We start from the raw sequence: 18,661 nt of genomic DNA on the forward strand, positions 1-18,661 counted from the left end.
ATAACCGTTCCACTCGCTTACCTGCTTATGACCAATATCCTGTAATTTAGGTATATTACACCACGCGATGCGAGTACGCTCCTTAGATGAGCGCAGTGAATACCCGATGTTTAAATAGCTGCTTTTATGTGTTCCACACGTAAACCGGCAACTAGCTTTGCTTTGTCCTACTACAATTTCTATGTCTTTCAGCTTATCATCACAGAAGAAAGAGGACTGAACCATCGTTTCCTCTACATGTTTGTTGAAGCTCTCTGATTCACTCATACAGAACTACAGTAATTATTATCACAAGATTACCTCGCATAATAAATTAATCAGCTCTTTAAGATAGCAATATTAGCGATATTTAGTAACTGTGATCAGAAAAATTAAATACTTAATTTCTTGTCTTTTGGATTCCCCCTGTGAATCACATGTATTCATCTGTTGCCTAATCTAAATCATATTAACAAAGAAAATTTTAATCAATAAGATTATTGAATAAATGTGTTCCAAAATATACAATAATAGTGTTGTAATAATCTATTTGATATATCTATTGCTACATTGGCTAATGCCTGCTAGCATACTAATAGTGAATATTAACCTAATCTAGATACATTAATGGTGTATATAAATTGATGATGGACTGCAAATTTGGCTAGAATACAAGAATGTGTGTACATGTGTTCTGGTTAATCTAAAGTTGGGGATTCTTTTAATGTCCAACAATTTATGTTCCCAAGATGTATTCCAGTTTATGGTCTGTGTTCAGACCCATCTCCACCGCTTGTAGTTTCATAATCCATAATGATTCCTTGTGTCTTAACTGTAATTCCCTGTTGCCTCACCTGGGGTCCATAGGAATATGGTCTAAACCCCCCAAAATTATATTTGCATGGGTATTTCGATCAGTGCAAGACAGTATGTGTGTATAATTGGATATCTCTCATCTATTTGTTTTAATGCCCTCAAATGTTCACCAATTCTCATTCTCAATGGTCGTATTGTACTACCAACATATATACGTTCACATTTACATTTTATAATGTAAATTATGTACTTTGAGCCACGGGTCATATATGATCTTAGTCAATATATATTATTGCTGCAATCAACGTATTCTATTATGCCATGACAAGCCCATTTACATACACCACAATGACCACAATTAAAGAAGCCTATATTATTTGCTGTAAGCCAATTCTCCTTGATCTTAGTTCTTGAGTAAGTCCGACACAACAAATTCTTCAATGATCTTCCTCTTCGATATGTAATTAACGGACCTGCTGATGTAAAAATGTGCAAGAAGGCAAGTGGCACTGTTGAGCTTTCGCTTTTCTGTCTATTAATGATAAAAGTCCTGACAGAGGGATAGCCTCTCAGGAACCACATGCATTATAGGTCTAAGTGTCGACCCAAGACACAGATATGAGTCGATGGATTGCTACCTCCCAGCCATCATAGTTATTATGGGCTTGAAGGGGTGTGATACTATGGAGTTTTTGGACCTTGTAGCTTTGGACGTTGGGCCATCCATTGGAAGTGTCTTGGTACTCAATAATAACTTAAAGTGAAATAATGAAGAAGAAGAGGAGCAGAGGCTATGGCCCATGGCTCGTCTATGACATAATACCAAGAACAGAAAAGGCACATCACAAAACCAACTTTAATATCTTTGTACTCTATCTGGACACCCATGCTCGATTCCTGGGAAAAGGATTTAGCAGAGGAAACACTGCTGCTTTAGAAGGGGAAGATGAGAAGGGACATTCCTGTCATATGCCAAAGTAAAGATGCAGACCTTGATCACCAATTAGATAAGCAGTATGGAGATGAAGGACACCCAAATCCATACAGCACAACAATCAATACTAATACAAATAGGCAAATGGCAAGTTCTCCCAAGCACATGTGCAACATATCTGGCTAAGATTACTGTTGTGTGGAGAAACAAACCATAAGATGCTCTGATTCAAGTGGATTACCAGATGAAGGACATGCTGATCTCACTGCATGGTGGGTTCCTGGGTCAGCCTAGGTGGTCTAGTGAATATTGCTTTGTTGCTTAGATTCACCACAATAAATTTACAGTTTTTGGGAGAGGAGCCCTAACAAAAGTGGTAAGAGTGGCTGAGCAGGGGTATCCAGGCCAAGTGACGGGGTGAAGGGGCAGCCCTGTTCTGCTGATTGAATAGGAAAGAGGTAGACATAGCAGAAACCAGGAGCCACATAAGTAATATTGGTACGGATGGACAAAATATTGTCAAGCTCTCCTAGAGTTGTAAAACGTCTAACAAGAATTTTACTTCATTAGGTAGTGAAGCAACAAAACGGTTGTAATGATGGGTGTCACTTGTTGAATGAACTGAGCTAAGACGGCAGACTGCAAGGAGTATAGGTGGTTGGGTGGAATGTCCCTCCTCCTCTCCAACTCAGGACTGAGATGCCTGGGAGAGTGAATGTATCACTTTGACTAGTGCGAGAGCCTAAGCACGGGACATCCTATGACATGATCCACTGGGTGCAGCCCCCGCGTGCCATTTGGATAGGGAGGAGAAAGAAGTTGCACGGAGACCCAGGTAACCTAAAGCCTGGCACCAAAATACTCAGTACATTTTAGCAAAAATTTTAAAAAGTAAGCTTTCCATAGAGCTTACTGCAGCCAGATAACGCTAAATTGGATGGAGAAGCAATGAAATGCTCAAGATAGTTACTTGTTGTCAGAAGTAGAAATAAGAGATGCCAGTACTGGAAGTCTAGGGCATGTCACTTCGGGCCTGGGGTTCAAATCCATACTATGGAAGTTAAATATATTTGTGTGTGATTTTTGTGTGTGATTTTTGTGTCGGCCTAGCCCGGTTGGCAAACCATAAGGTCAGACAGAAGGGCAACACTTAACAAATGTGTACACAATACAGGCTGTGAACAATACCTCGAATGAAGGGGGTTGATGATATTAGCAATTGTATTTTTACTGGGGCAGATTTCAAATATATATATATATATATATATATATATATATATATATATATATATATATATATATATATAGGACCTTTAACTTTTATTTGTTTTTCATTTTCAAAATCAATGAGCTACTTTTTTTCGGTATGGTCCTATTTGATTCAGATATGATCTCCTTCATGCTCATGTTATCATTTAATAAGATGCTAAGTCGGATAAAGTATACTTAAGAGTTTTTCAAGATAGATGTTTTTATGTGAGAGTGAAAAGAAACTGCCTGGTTATTTCTTTAAGCAGGGCACGTGTGATGTTGACAGGAATATTCTTGCCAGCTCTAAGAGTAACAGATAAGTTGCAAGAGAGAACGCTACGAAAATGAAATAATAACATCTGAAGCATCTTTAATTGCTTTTTGGGACTGCTTCACAGTTTGAATGCACCGTGAAAGACAGGAAAAGTTTTATTTTAATATCTGATTGTTGTAATTTGTAGGAGGTCTGCATAGCGATGGAGGAATAATGAATAGCTATTTAGCCGCAATAACAAACCTATTACTTCAGTTTCTGCCTTTCGCAGTAACAGTGTTAGCCAAGCCATGAATACGTCAACAGACTAGAGCATGAGGTAGTTTTGCTGAGTAATGAGGACATTAGCAACTCATTATTGCCAGAGATATATGTACAGAAATGTTTGTCTTTTCATTTCTGTGACTTGAATATCGCCTTGTGCTAAAAAAACGAACAAAGGAAAATACAACATAAAAATTATAATTAGCGGAACATATACACACTTTTCATTCCCTGTTAAGTAATGCAGATGTTGAAATGTTTACATCATAGCTTGTTCTGAGACAGTGTAATATTTAGGATAAAGTTCTCTCTGCCGTCATTAGAAGGATATAGGAAGTTGCTTCGGACTTCTATAGCAGTGTATTTCATGATTCCTTTTTTTAGCACGATCTCTGTCCCTTACATTACTCTTCCTTATGATGGAGCTCTGGGCCCACATTCTTACTTTTCTTCTTCCAATGGACTCTTTAGGATGATTGAGAAGTAAAGGAGAGTTAAAATCACATTTCGATTCAATTGACAGTGTAATCTTTTTGGTCACACATTAAATCGAGGAGGCTGTAGATACATTTCAAAAGTTACAAATTAATGGCCAAACTGATGTAAAAGAATCTCAAAAACATTGATGTAAATGAATCTCAAAAACAATCAAAACATGCTATATAAGTACAAAATCACAAAAGGTGAAGTACATCTTTGAATGAAGTTAAATAGTGTAAGCATAAGGCATATCAGGATGTTGGTTGAAGCAATACTAAAGATAACACAAAAGATAAGAAACAGAATCTGATGATGGATATATAAGATGCAATCCTCTTGCCTAATCATTGTAGAATCTAAATGAATCCAAGTACACTAAACTAAACGGAAATCTTAATTAAGTGTTAGGAAATATAGGAAAGTGCCTGCATAACAGAAAACTCAGTAGAATTTCTGATAGAGAGATGTTGTATAGCATAAAGCCACACAAAATAATAAAGAGTAGAGCGATCTGTACCCCTCAAATTTTCAAGGGAATCTACCCTCGCCCAACTAGCCAAATATCAGCTGAACCTTCAAAACCTTCCTGGAAGCCATGTCATCCGCTCCAGTAGTTTTCCATCTTCCTTGCACAGTTTAAATTGATGACTTCTCTCAAGTTCTCATCCACAGATCAAACATCAGAACAACCTTGAATGTTGCCTGGTGTCTGATACGCAAACAAGAGTCTTTTTTTCTCCGTTCTTTGGTGCTCCCCGTCCTTGCCAAAGTATCCTCCCATGCCCCACTAGCTTCAACACACAAAATGCCTTTCATTAATTGTAGACTCCCACAAACGCACCTGCAAAGAAAGAATATTGCAACACGAGTAAAACTCCCTTTTGAACATTAAATACAAGAAACCAAGGCCAAGTTTAAAAGAAAATGACAAAACTCAGCGCTGAGCCACATTAGGCAGCACCATGCTCCGTCATTTTCAAAACGCAGGGATGAGGAATGCAGCACACATGGTAAGAGCAAAAAACAAGGAGAAATTAAAGCAGTTCTCCTTGTTGGGCCATGCTAACGCCACATGCGTTAGATTTTGGCGCTGCCTCAGGTTTACAAAAAGTAATAAATCAGGGGCAGCGTCAAAATGCAATGGGTGTTGCTATGGCACGCCCAGAGCAACACTCATTGCACGCCCTGTAGTATGGTCGGGTTTATGTATCCTTTGCGCGCTTGCTTCAGGCGTTAGGCATTTGTGCACTTTGCCATGGATGTATTTTATTCCTTTGCTTGCAGCATACAGCCTTGGTGCACTTTGCTCTAAATGCATTTTATTCAGCTTCGTACTGTTATTTTTCAAATAGCCAGTTCTACGGTCTTGTTTTATTTTTGATATCACACTGTTTAGCCAACTTCAGCGCTGGAGTTCTCAATAACACATTTTTGCTCACTCTGGGCTCCAGTCAAGATACAGTCTGGTACATTGCCGATAGACGCGGTAGGAGTTTAGTCTTTGAACACATTCTTGTGTAGGGACATTTTGTGATCACACTGACATGGTAGTTATAAAAACCCTTCCTTGTCCTAATACACGGGAGAGGGAGATTCCAACCAGGGAACCACAACTAGACGCCGACTGCCTTGTTGCAGATGCTGAACCAGATCACAGGCCTTTGCTTAGGTATGAGGGTTGATGTCTGCCCAGGGAATCTGAAAGGCAAGTTAGTAGCTTAACATGCTGTGCTCGAAATATAACTTACTGAGAGATAATAGAATCTATTAACACCATGATAGCGTTGTTTTTATGTTTCACTCTCATCGTGACTATTTCAATCCTACTGTGTTGTATGGTTCTTTTTATTGCGGCTCACGCCTTATTATCTAAAATGCAGTCATTTTATTAAAAACAATATACAAAACTTAAACTGCCTATGTCATTTATATATGAGATCATACGGTAAATGAGAGAGCTGGTTGGGACCTGAGTGACCACGACTTCCCTGAGAAGTTCTAAAGATGTCATGCGCTCGGCTGCCCAATCATCCATCCCCCTTGGGAGAGATGAGGCACTGCTAGTTAGCCGGAGCAAAACCGGATTGAAGGTGACAGAGGTCCTTCTAGGTGGGTCAGACTCAGTCCCCCACACCAGGAATGACCCTGCTACCTAGAAATCCAGTAGTCTCATTTAGGATAATGAGAGCCCTCGCGACATGGCGCCGCCAACGATTGGTCTGGCTCTAATTTTCGCGTCCGGCTGACTCTCTCGGTCTCATATACATATTGACTCCTTGGTTCCGTTAACGGAGACGTCCGTGGCGCTGAGGATTTCCGCCACCACAATATAGGTAGATCCTATTATTTTGTGGTTGATTGTTCAAGCTTGAACTCTGAAAGGAAATCCCCGATATTGGTGTGCCTTCTCTGAACTAGCCCTGTTTTCATAATGGCGAATCCCCAAGTAATGAATATTGCAGTTAATATGCGACACCCGCTCACAGTGCATCTGTTAGCACATGGTCTGACAAACCAGGGGGGTCCAGTCACGTTTGTGGTGGATGCCCATGCAGCCTATAGAACAGAACTTTTTTATTCTTGGGTCGTATTTCCAGCAGTTGATGGGAATTCACACACATTTCACAATTACACTCTAGCGAATGCCCCTGGACAATACAGGGCATATGCATATTTAGAGATACCTCTATCTTATCAAGAGCATAATAATTGGCTTGATGGCGCCCTACCCCACACCATAGCATCAGTTAGGCTAGGTCCACTAAGTAACGATGGTCCTACCTGGCCTTTATTGGCTACATATACACCACATCCTGCGGTTGCTCAGTTGGCAGTGGCTGAAGTTCGTCGGTTATATACAGAATTAACGGCTACATATAGACACTTGGTTCAATTTGTGATGCAGACACTAAACACAAACCCAGAGCGTGCTGCTCCGGCACACCCACAAGCAGTGGTTCCGGGTATCAATCTGGCCACTGTGCACTGTGCACTGGGACCTCAGGATAAACATAGAATATTAACTATGTGTTTACCGTTTGGTATGGTTCCTACAGTGGACCATTGTAATACATGGGGCACGGTGTTTGCCACGCTCTACACTACAGCACACAGTATACCGACATTGGCTAATTTACCGGAAGTGCTCAAACAAATTCAAGATGAATATGGGGCTGCCCCAGCCTTAGATTTAGGGATGCAACTGATGGGCAATTTTGCCACGGTTTCTTCTATTATATTGAGTAATCTAAAAGGGGAGGCAGTGGCACTAGCGGTGCGAATGCGCCTCGAGACGTCCCGCAACTAAATCAGGAGCGGGAACTGCCGAGAATAATAGCGGAAACATATTCCAGTATCGGTCGTGATAGCCTAGGGGCTAGACCACAAAACCACAGTTTCAGGGTAAGGGTGGTAAGGATACTACTAAACAACAGCAACCTGAGGGTACTAAAAAGCGCTGGGAGAAAAAACAGCAAACACCTAAAAAAGAAAGGGGAGAATCTCCGCGACCAGAGACCCCGCAGGCAAGGTATAATCTCAGAAATAGGGATAATTTTAAGACGCCTGATAGATATCAATATACTGATACACGCCAATCTCGTTCCTTTCAGGACTTATCGAAAAAAGAAATGAGAGAGGTGGGCGGTCAGAGCGAAGAACAGAGTACGTGAAACCGAGACAGGAATCACAACGCTCATCGGAGGTTTCTGTCAAAAAGGAAGAGAATCCGACCCAACAAAAACAGCAGTTTAAAAAGAAGAAGGTGGCGGCAGTCTCAGTTAGACATGCCACACAAGAAGAGAGTTCTCTTGAAGAACAAGACATGGGCATTAGCACTGTTATACAGCGCGGCAGAGGTCACAATAGTTCGCCGGAATTTTCTAGAGCATCTGGAGGTGAAAGCAACTGATGACTTCATACAAGTCGAAACAGCAGATATGCATGTCTCTGATCCCGATAGAGTTTATACAGTAACTTTGCAATTAGAAGGGGACATTGAGCGCACTCTAAACGCCATCTTTTGGTATTGTGTAGTCAAACTGTATGACATTCTGCTGGCTGAACAGGATTGGCCCCCAGACTTTGTTCGCGACTGTACAGTTGGGGAGGAGGTTATTACACCTTCATTCTCACCACTTGTTCCTGGAGAACCCGCAGAGTCCTATAGCATTAAATGGGCTCTGGCACAGGCACCCCCCTTATATAGAAATCATGTGGGGTTGGATAGGGATTCACCTTATCATGTAATTCCGATTAAGGGCGAACCTCAGGCGCAACCGCAATATCCTATAAAATTTGAAGCAAGGGCATCGGTAAGGAAAATACTTACACAATTGGAGTACCAGGGAGTAATTGAACACTGTGTCTCGCCGATGAATAATCCCTTATTTCCTGTAGCTAAAATGGACCATTCTTATAGGATAGTGGTGGATTACAGACATTTAAATGGACATACACGCACATATGCAATACAAAATTCCCACAGCGCAGCGCTCATGAATAATATAGTGCGTAAGAAATACAAACCAACTTTAGATATCTCGAAAGGTTTCTTCTGCCAGAATATAGCGCCCGAAAGTAGGGATTTTACTAGCTTTAGTGCGTTTGGCTCTCAGAAATTTTTTTGTCGTTTGCCTCAGGGGTATAAGAATAGCCCAGGACTGTTTTCGGCTCGTGTGACTTACATTTTGCACGAGTTGGACCCTGAAGCTTTGTCATATGTCGATGATATATATCCTACAGATGACGAGTTACTGCAACATTTAAGGCAGGTAGCCCGCATTGTTGTGGGATTTGGCAAAATTGGCTACAAATTTAACTTAAAAATTGCCTTCCTCAGCGTCATTTTCCTGGGATATGATCTGTCGAATGAGGGCAAGAGCTTAGCGCCACACTTTTGGGAGAAATGTGCACAGTTGCAACCTCCTAATACGATTAAGAAACTCCAGTCATTGTTGGGATTTCTAAATTTTGGCAGAACTTACATTCCTGATTATGCTACACGTATAAAGCCCTTATACGAGTTGATTCGCTCAAATTTTTCGAGTACATTTTGGACGATTGAGCATACACATATTCTTCGAGATTTGCAAACTGATCTCTTAGCTGTAAAGCATTTACACACACGGGACAATAAGACACATTTGGTCATCAGGGTTATAGCTGGGGCCGTTGGGTTCACGTATGTCACCTTCAATGAGGGTGAGACAGTCCCGATAGGATACAAGTCTCACTTGTATTCTGCTGCAGAACAACGTTTTGCGCAAACAGAGAAAATTCTCACTGCTGTACAGATGGCTGTGATTAAAGAAAGACCTCTTGCCCAGGGCCAACGCATCATTGTCGTTTCCCCAATTCCAGCCTTAGAGGCTGTTACAAAAGCGAGTGTTCCTAATGCGAAAGCCCTACACCCGCAATGGTTACAATGGGCTACGTCTTTGACAGCCACGGATGTAGATTACATTTTTGACCCAAAACTGCAGACTCAGGAATTTCTTCAATATGAAATGGAGTACCCAGTTCCCGCTGGCACATTGCCTACTGATCAATATCGAGTGGTCATGTACACCGATGGCTCTGCGCAACCAGCGGTTGGGACTAAACAACAGTATTCTGCTGCATGTGCGGTGGTGAGTGGCAATATGGAGGGGGAGAAGTTCTGCCCCCAACATACTTATACACAGACCTTGGGAGACTGTACGGCACAGTTGGCTGAGCTGAAAGCTCTGTTGTTAGCCTTGGAACATACGGATCCGGCACAGTTCACACTGCTTGTGTGTGATTCCTATTACTGTGTTCAGTCTTTCAATGAATATTTACATTACTGGAGGTTAAATGGGTTCAGAGATTCCAAAGGCAACACCATAAAACACAGGTTACTGTGGGGGAAGGTTGCGGATCTGAAGGAAACGCTTCCTAAGGTCCATGTTGTGCATGCACTTGGACACCAGCACGTTGGAATACACGTTGCTGGAAATACTTTGGCTGATGAAGCCGCAAAATCGGCAGTGGCAGTTGCCACTGTGGCCGCAGTAACTTGTTTGAGTTCCCAACCAGGCTCAGAGATTTTGGCGGCCATAAAGGCTACGGCTGATGGCATGCCATATCCTGAAGGATTCCCTTCAAAATATAATTATTCCATGGGTAGTATGCTGAACACTGAGATTAAGATCCCAGGCGTTGGTGTACGCGACATGCCGAATAAAATTGTGCAACCTCAATTGATTACTGCAGCTCATGGGGGGCGGCATCTGCACATGCTGGCGTGGCAGCCACGATTTCACTTTTACAGGCCCGTTACTGGTGGCCTGGTCTCTATAAAGAGACGAAGCAGTATGTCCTTTGTTGTGACATCTGTCAACAAATTAAAGTTTCCACTGCTCGACGCCCTCAGCAGACGCCCCTTCTGACATCAAATAAACCATTAGGGTGTGTGTACTTGGATCATTGTGGTCCGTTGTCCCCAGATAGTGCATACAAATATATATTGGTAGCTGTAGATTCGTGCTCCAGATTTGTGTGGGTCTGGCCACAGCACTCGGCTGACGCTCGGACTGTTATTTAAGATTTGCGCATCTTTGTCGATACATATGCAGTTGCGACTTTTCATTCGGACCAGGGCCCTGCTTTTGCCTCTAAAGCATTCAGGGACACCATGGCTTCTTTAGGGATCCAACTCCAGTTCTCGTCTCCATTTCATCCCGAGGGAAATTCTGTTGTGGAGCGTTTAAATCGCGATTTAAAGCAATCCTTAACGGCCAGAGTTATAGGTACAGGTCGTAGCTGGCTAGCCCACCTGTATGGAGTACAGAGAGCACTGAATAACTTGCCTAGAAGGTCCCTGGGGGGTCGTACTTCATATGAGTGCCTGTTTGGAACACGAATGTATGTTCCTGATCTAGATGGTCCTGGTGTGGAGGCGGCAGATACGCCCTTTGACATAAATGATCGTGTCACTATTTTGCAGGATTTACAACAATTCCGTGAAGATAACTCTTCTGCCAGTGCTGCCTCCGCAGGAATTAAGGATGAACCAGTGACGCCCACTGGTTGGATTCCCAGAGTTGGGGATCTTGTGTGTGAAAAGGTCACAGTAAAAAAATAATTTGGCCCTTCGGATCGAGCGCCAGTCCCTGTACTAGGGGTCCACGGCACAAGAACTGTGATTTTGCCACTGTTGCAAGGGGCCAAAGGAAATCGCTTTGTATCCATCGACAATGTCAAGTTACAACATGTGGCCGATTCTGAACAGCAGACCAAGAGGAATGCCCAGTAGTTCCCGAATCCTTCTCACTACTGGTGATGATGTTCCGCTGCAGGTGATTTGCACCGATACTGTTTCCTCTCCGAGCTTGGGGAGGGTGGAAGCTGATCTTGCGGTTGTTCCACTCACGGCGAATAATTTGGAATCTTTTGATCAAGTTGCTGTGACTACTGATGTTGCTGATGGTGTTATCTACATTGTACCACGGCGAGAGACAAAAACTGCGCCTTTGTTTACGGTTGCACCTTTTGCGAGAACTGCCTCTGTCCTCTTCAACACCGGCCCTGGGTCCATGTAAGCTGATGTATTGGCTCAAACATATATATTTTATTTTTCCTTGGAACTATCTGTGGCTTTTCATGACTGTGATGGCTTTTTTCCTGTGGCTGGGGTTTGTTGTCACCTTTTTTCTGGTGATACATGGTCATTTTCTTCCTGGACGATCTGAGATTGAGCAGGTGGAGAAGGTGTTGAAACCACATTTTTCATCACATATGGTTCGAAGAGACTTGTCCTTTGTGAACATTTCTGCTGTACCGATTCCGGATGGGATTGTGTGGGATAGAGTAATGTTTGATATATATGGTCCCACTGAAATAATTCAAATACCGTATGTTCTCAAATTATCTATGAATGATATTGTTATACCAGGCATTGTATCTGATGATTGGGATGTGAAGACGGTTGATTCTATGTTGACAGAATTGCAGTATTATACTGTCTATGAAAATGAAGATGCTTACCAGTTTAGAGATAATTATAGTGACATGTTTTGTTACAATTATTATCGACACCACTTTATTCATAAAGCCAGTAGCCCTAAATCAATATTTGAGTATATACAATGGGAACATTGCCCGATTCCTCCACAGGGGAGTTCTAAAACTTATTCTGATAAATTTGCATATTTTTCTGGGCATCATCAACAGAATACTAAATTGTATTATTTTAGAGTTACTCCGCATGTTAATAAGCAAATGTTGTTGATTGATACTAAATTACTGTATTCCAATTTGTTTGTATCCAAGCTATAGGTTGAGGGGTATGAATATTGGTCCAAAACCATTGATTTGAAAAGTGTTTGGGGAACGAAAAATTGGCAAATGCGGGGTAGGGACACATTGTTTAGGGCGTGTATTATTCCTGTCCAGATGATTTTCTTAAATGACACTGTACAACAGAATAGCTGTTTAGGCTTAGCAACGATTAGGGAATTAAATATGCCTGGCATACCTGTCCCTTCCAAATTGAAAGATTGGCAACATTATATAAATGCCACGTTTAGTGAGCTTACAGACTGGGTCCAGAATGGTACGCTTAACACTTCATTGACATGTCCAGGCGGGTGGTTATTGTGGCCCATAGACACTAATGGGTGTCATCAACGTTTTGTCACCTCTTCGGGAGGTGTCAGGACTAGTAGGGCGGACCCTCGCTACATATCACCAGAGCACGCTGATATCATTGCTACATATAGCGTGGGGAAACTTTGTCAACAATGGTTAAAGTCATCCACGCTAGATGCAGTTAAGACACATCTCACTTTACTGTCTAATTATACTGAGTGCCCCGGAAGAAAAGTTTTTTGTATGAAGTGTACAATGAGATATGGAAGCTTTCACAACAGGAGGCAGCGGCTCGGTTGAGGCAGATAGATCAGGAGAATTTGAAACAAGCATTGTCTGTTGTAGATAGTGGAATGCATACCTTGTCCGACCGTGTATATACGATTAACAACATTATTTCTTCTGCTATAGACATTATTAGATCAGATATGTCTTCTTTATATCATGGGCAGAGTCAAACGCGGTCCATTATGCAGTTGGGTTGGACACTACAGACATTGAAGGCGGGTCGCAGCACATCAGAGCCAGGGAGATATTTTTATCCTTTAATTTGACACGTCAGCAACAGCTGACGGCTAAAAAGGAAGCGACATATGTTATGTTGAATATTGAAAAGTTGGAGAAGTTGCCTTTTACTGTGGCTGAGATTCCGTCAGCTGAGTGGTTGATCCACAGGGTTATAAATTTGCCTATTTCCACTCTGCAATTAACTTCTTGTTTGAAGCATATTCCGGTGAGCAGATATGAGAAATTGGCAGACAGTTACATACATGAGGTGTGGGAGCTTCCCTTTTTATGCAGATGTCTTAATGGTATGAGGGAGGTTTTTCTTAGCGGTAGCGAATGTGAAACTTCTGTCAGCCATTCGATGGTTTGTAAGCAGCTGTCTTTGCATGGGGCGTGTAATGCCTCGGTTGCGAATTTAGCTTGCTATCTAAAGGGAGTTCCGGGCCCCGTGATTAAAAACACATTCCAGGTGTTTTCAAATGGCAGCTACGTCCTTCTTAACAGTGAAGCCTGTTGTGGCATGCGTGCCGGAATAGTTTACGTGGTCGTTGTCACCAAGGCCGTTACGTGCTGCGGAAATGTGTTGTTTCCCCCCACTCAATTTAGGGAGGTAGCAGACATCTGGCCTCATATTGCTACTTCCAAGGTGAATTTCGACAAGTTGAGTCGACTAAAGGCTCTATTGTTTCAAAAGCATGTGGCCCTTACATCTGCCCGCGAGACCTACGCACTTCAGGTGGCAAGGTCATCGGCAGAAATACAGTCCCTTTTAAATACTAACTTTCTGAGCCACTTTGGTGAACTCGTGGGACGTATATTTAATGCATCCAGCACTGCTGGAATTGCACATTTTTTCAAAACCGTTGGTGTTGGGTTTGCTCATGCCTTCTCTTCCATATTCGGTTTGATACCTTCAGCTATTCATTCTTTTTTCGGAAGCATCTTTGGAGGATTTCCGATAACTTTGGCTTTATTTGCTGGTGTTTTGCTGTTGCTGTTGTTCTTCCGCAATGGCTGTCCCGCCGCGACAAGATCCACTATGGGCGCTCCCATCAGCGCAGCTGAGTCGTGAGCGCATGATGCAGCATTTTGGAGCAACACTCCTGGGATATTTGGAGTGTGACTGGTCTCTGTCATTCCAACCAGTTCTGGATTGTGTGCAACCTGTGTTCCGGTGCCTCTGGTGTTCGTTTGAACATGCGATGGCTCTATGTCTTTCACTGCAGCGCCCCCCAGTGGTTGATGCTAATCTGTTGATGTTCCGGATTAGGGCTCATTCCCAGACGTATGCACTGCCGTTGCGTTTGCTTCGTGAGGCTGTTTACGAGATTCCCTTCCTGGAGGAAGATGGTATTGTCTTGTTCATAGGCCCTACACGGGATGCTGCCTTGGATGGTTCTTGGGCTTTGGAACACACCTGCTCCATGATAGTATTTGGCGTGGATTTTCCGGTGTTGACATCGGCTGAAGTGGAGGGTATCCTGCTTTCCGTGACTTCCATTTGATATTGGGTTTTTCTTCTAAATTGACATTTTTTTTTTTGATTCGGCCTTTGTCATCACATGCTTAAAAATGTTAATATGGATCTGTGCTTTGCTGTCCTCTGGACTTGACGAAATATATTGTGTGTAGTTCTGTATCTGGGCATATTTTTATTGTTTTTCGTTTTGTTTAGAACCACTTACTACCGACAAGGGGAGGGTGTAGTATGGTCGGGTTTATGTACCCTTTGCACGTTTGCTTCAGGCGTTAGGTCTTTGTGCACTTTGCCCTGGATGTATTTTATTCCTTTGCTTGCAGCATTGAGCCTCGGTGCACTTTGCTCTAAATGCATTTTATTCAGCTTCGTACTGTTATTTTTCAAATAGCCAGTTCTATGGTCTTGTTATATTTTTGATTTCACACTGTTTAGCCAACTTCAGCGCTGGAGTTCTCAATAACAAATTTTTGCTCACTCTGGGCTCCAGTCAAGTATACAGTCTGGTACATTGCCGATAGACGTGGTAGGAGTTTAGTCTTTGAACACATTCTTGCGTAGGGACATTTTGTGATCACACTGACATGTTAGTTATAAAAACCCTTTCTTGTCCTGATACACGGGAGAGGGAGATTCCAATCAGGGAACCACAACTAGACGCCGACTGCCTTGTTGCAGATGCTGAACCAGATCACAGGCCTTTGCTCAGGTATGAGGGTTGATGTCTGCCCAGGGAATCTGAAAGGCAAGTTAGTAGCTTAACATGCTGTGCTCGAAATATAACTTACTGAGAGAGAATAGAATCTATTAACACCATGATAGCGTTGTTTTTATGTTTCACTCTCATCGTGACTATTTCAATCCTACTGTGTTGTATGGTTCTGGTTATTGCGGCTCACGCCTTATTATCTAAAATGCAATCGTTTTATTAAAAACAATATATAAAACTTAAACTGCCTATGTCATTTATATATGAGATCATACGGTAAATGAGAGAGCTGGTTGGGACCTGAGTGACCACGACTTCCCTGAGAAGTTCTAAAGATGTCATGCGTTCAGCTGCCCAATCATCCCTCCCCCTTGGGAGAGATGAGGCACAGATAGTTAGTGTGAGAAAACAGGGCTGATTGCAGAGGCCCCATAACTTTTTGCCCCCATTTTCCTCTTTTTGCTGGTGTTTTCCTGACTTTGATGGTGCCCTGGGTACTGCTAACCAGTCCCAGGGCCTGTGCTCTGTGTAAAATGGATATGCAAATTAGGCTAATTATAAGTGGCTAAGTTAACCTACCTATAAGTCCCTAGTATATGGTAGGGCATGTAGGTTTAGGGACCACAGCATAGGTGGTGCACACCTAGGTGCATTGCTGAGGTGCCCAGTGTCATTTTAAAAGCAAGCCTGCCTTGCTGGCTGCTTTTAAATTAAAGTTATATGCAAATTCGACTTTGGAATTAAAGGTACTTCCAAAGTCTTAAACTACCTTATTTTTACATATAAGTCACCCCTAAGGTGTGCCCTATGTGCCCCTAGGGCTGGGTGCCATGTAACTATAAGCAGGGACTTTATAAAAATAGATTTATAAGCCCTGGTGAGGTAAAAACAGCCAAATTCGTTTTTCCCTCATTGAAGTAAATGGCCTTCATAGGCTAGAATGGGCAGACTTTATTTTAAATTTTAAAGTCTCCTTAAATGTTGCATACCAAGAATTTGGTATCAAATTAATTGTTGTAATAAATCCTACAACTTCCAGTTGTTGGATTTAATATAACTAGTTCAGGTAAAAAGTTTAGACTTAACCTAAAAAGTTGCCAATTTCAGCTCTGCATTGTTTTTGCTGATGTGCTCTGATTGGCCAGCCTGCAGCAGCTTCTGCCAGGCTGCCTTGATGAGGTGTGAAGTGGCCAGGCTTCACACAAAGGAATGTGCTTGGGGGAGAGAATCTCCCCTCAGCAGATGGTGAGGCAGGAAGGGGGAGGGCTGCCAAACTGGTCTTCAAAGGCAGAGAAGGACATTTGCAGCACCCAGCAACACCCCCACATCCTGCAACCCCAGACAGCTAGGTGCCCCCTTGATTAGATTAGGAGAGGGCAGGAGAGAGGTGTGTTTATGATTTTTAGCCACACCAGTGGGTGGCCTCATCCAGATGTAACCTCCAAAAATCAGATTCATCCATGTTGGATTTTTAGAGACTGTTGCCTTCTGGGATGGATTTTTGCCACACTTCCCAGGAAGTGGTCATCACAGGGGGACGACCCTGTCCCTGATTGGAGAACCAGGGCCCCCCTGCTTTTCACCCAGGAGCAAGGATAAAACTGGCAGACCTGCACCCACACCTCAGATCCCCACCAAATTTCAAGAAGAAAGAACTTAAGGAGAAGAAGGACTGCCCTGCTGGACCCCTGGCCTGCACCTGGAACCTGCACTCAGAAGGACTGCACCAGCTGCACACTTGGCCTTCACCACAAGAAGGACTTTGCCTGGCTTCAACTGGTTCAAGGAGGGACTCCCTGTTTGCTACAGGTGAAAAATTGCTAACCAGAGTCCCCTGCACCAACTCCTGAAGAAAGCGACCAGCTGACCACTGTCCAGTGGCCAAAAAGGAGTGTGCGCCAGGTGCATTCTGGGAGTTCAAGTCCGCACCCCCCAAGGACCATCACAGAACTTCTGGACCCTTGGGGTGAGCTGTGGACCCCAAAAGAACCTTAAAAGAACATCTGGGTGAAGCCCCAGAAGTTTGGAAAAGATTTGAGAATTTTTGGAAAAAAGCTCCAGAGAGGGACCGAGCCGCCGCGGAAATTCTAGCCGGCTTGCCTCAACCGCGACCCGGCCTGACTTAGTGGTTCGTCCCGGTAAAGAAAAACATCCGAAAAAGAGACTAAGGGGGTTATTCTAACTTTGGAGGAGGTGTTAATCCGTCCCAAAAGTGACGGAAAAGTGACGGATTTACCACCAGCCGTATTACGAGTCCATTATATCCTATGGAACTCGTAATACGGCTGGTGGTATATCCGTCACTTTACCGTCACTTTTGGGACGGATTAACACTCCTCCAAAGTTAGAATAACCCCCTAAGTCCGAACGTAAAAAGTTGACCGGGACCTCCCAGCCATCGTATCCGAGAAGGGCTCCACGGACGTCGGATCAAGATCCAGGTTTACCCCGGTCGACGGATTTTCATCTCGAAAAAACGACTAAGTCCGAAGGTAGAAATCACCACCGAGGAAACCCACATCGTGTATCCGGACAAGGGCTTCAGGAGGTCGGATTCAACTGGCAGGTTTGTCCCGGTGAAGAAAAACTTCAAAATAAAGACTAAGTCAGAAGGTAACTTTTTAACCGAGGCCTCCCGCGACCTGTAGCCGAGCAGGGCTCCATCGCGGTCGGCCTGAAAGTTTGACTTTGCCCCGGTCGAGGTGCAACCAGATGACCCGATTGGCGCTTTTTGTTTCTAAGCGCTAGAAAAGTAATAATTCTTTAAAAATTCATATCTCCGGTTCCCCTGAACCGATTTTAATCGTTTTTGTGTCATTTTAAAGATAAAAATATAAACTATTTTTATAAATTGGTTTTGGATTTTTAAACTGTTTCCTGTGTTTTATTTAATTACTGTTTTGTGATATTTGAATGCTTTACACTTTGTCTTCTAAGTTAAGCCTTGACGCTCGTTGCCAAGCTACCAAGGGATGAGCTGGGATTAATTTACTGAGACCTAACTGTACCTATGTGGAGGTTAGTGGCTTGTTGCTAGGTGTAGGTACCTACCTGCCCTACCAATAACCCATTTTCCAACATAATTGGAAGCAGCGACGGGATCCTGTACTTGTGTTCAATATCACGTTACAGTTTTAGGTAAAACAAATTAAAAATCCTTTAAATTGTCCTAGTGCAAAAATTGTTTTTAATTTTTAATTTGGATTAATTTCAGTTTTTGAATTTTTGTAATTTTTCTAAATTCTTGTTTCCAATTTTTGCAAAAAGTTTTTGTTGACACAAAACTAGGGAACCATGGAGCTTGATCTGGCTAGCCTACCCACACTGACAGTAGTCCAGCTTAGTGGGTTGTGTATTGAA

This window comes from Pleurodeles waltl, chromosome 6, assembly GCF_031143425.1.
Source record: "Pleurodeles waltl isolate 20211129_DDA chromosome 6, aPleWal1.hap1.20221129, whole genome shotgun sequence".
Lineage (NCBI taxonomy): Eukaryota > Metazoa > Chordata > Amphibia > Caudata > Salamandridae > Pleurodeles > Pleurodeles waltl.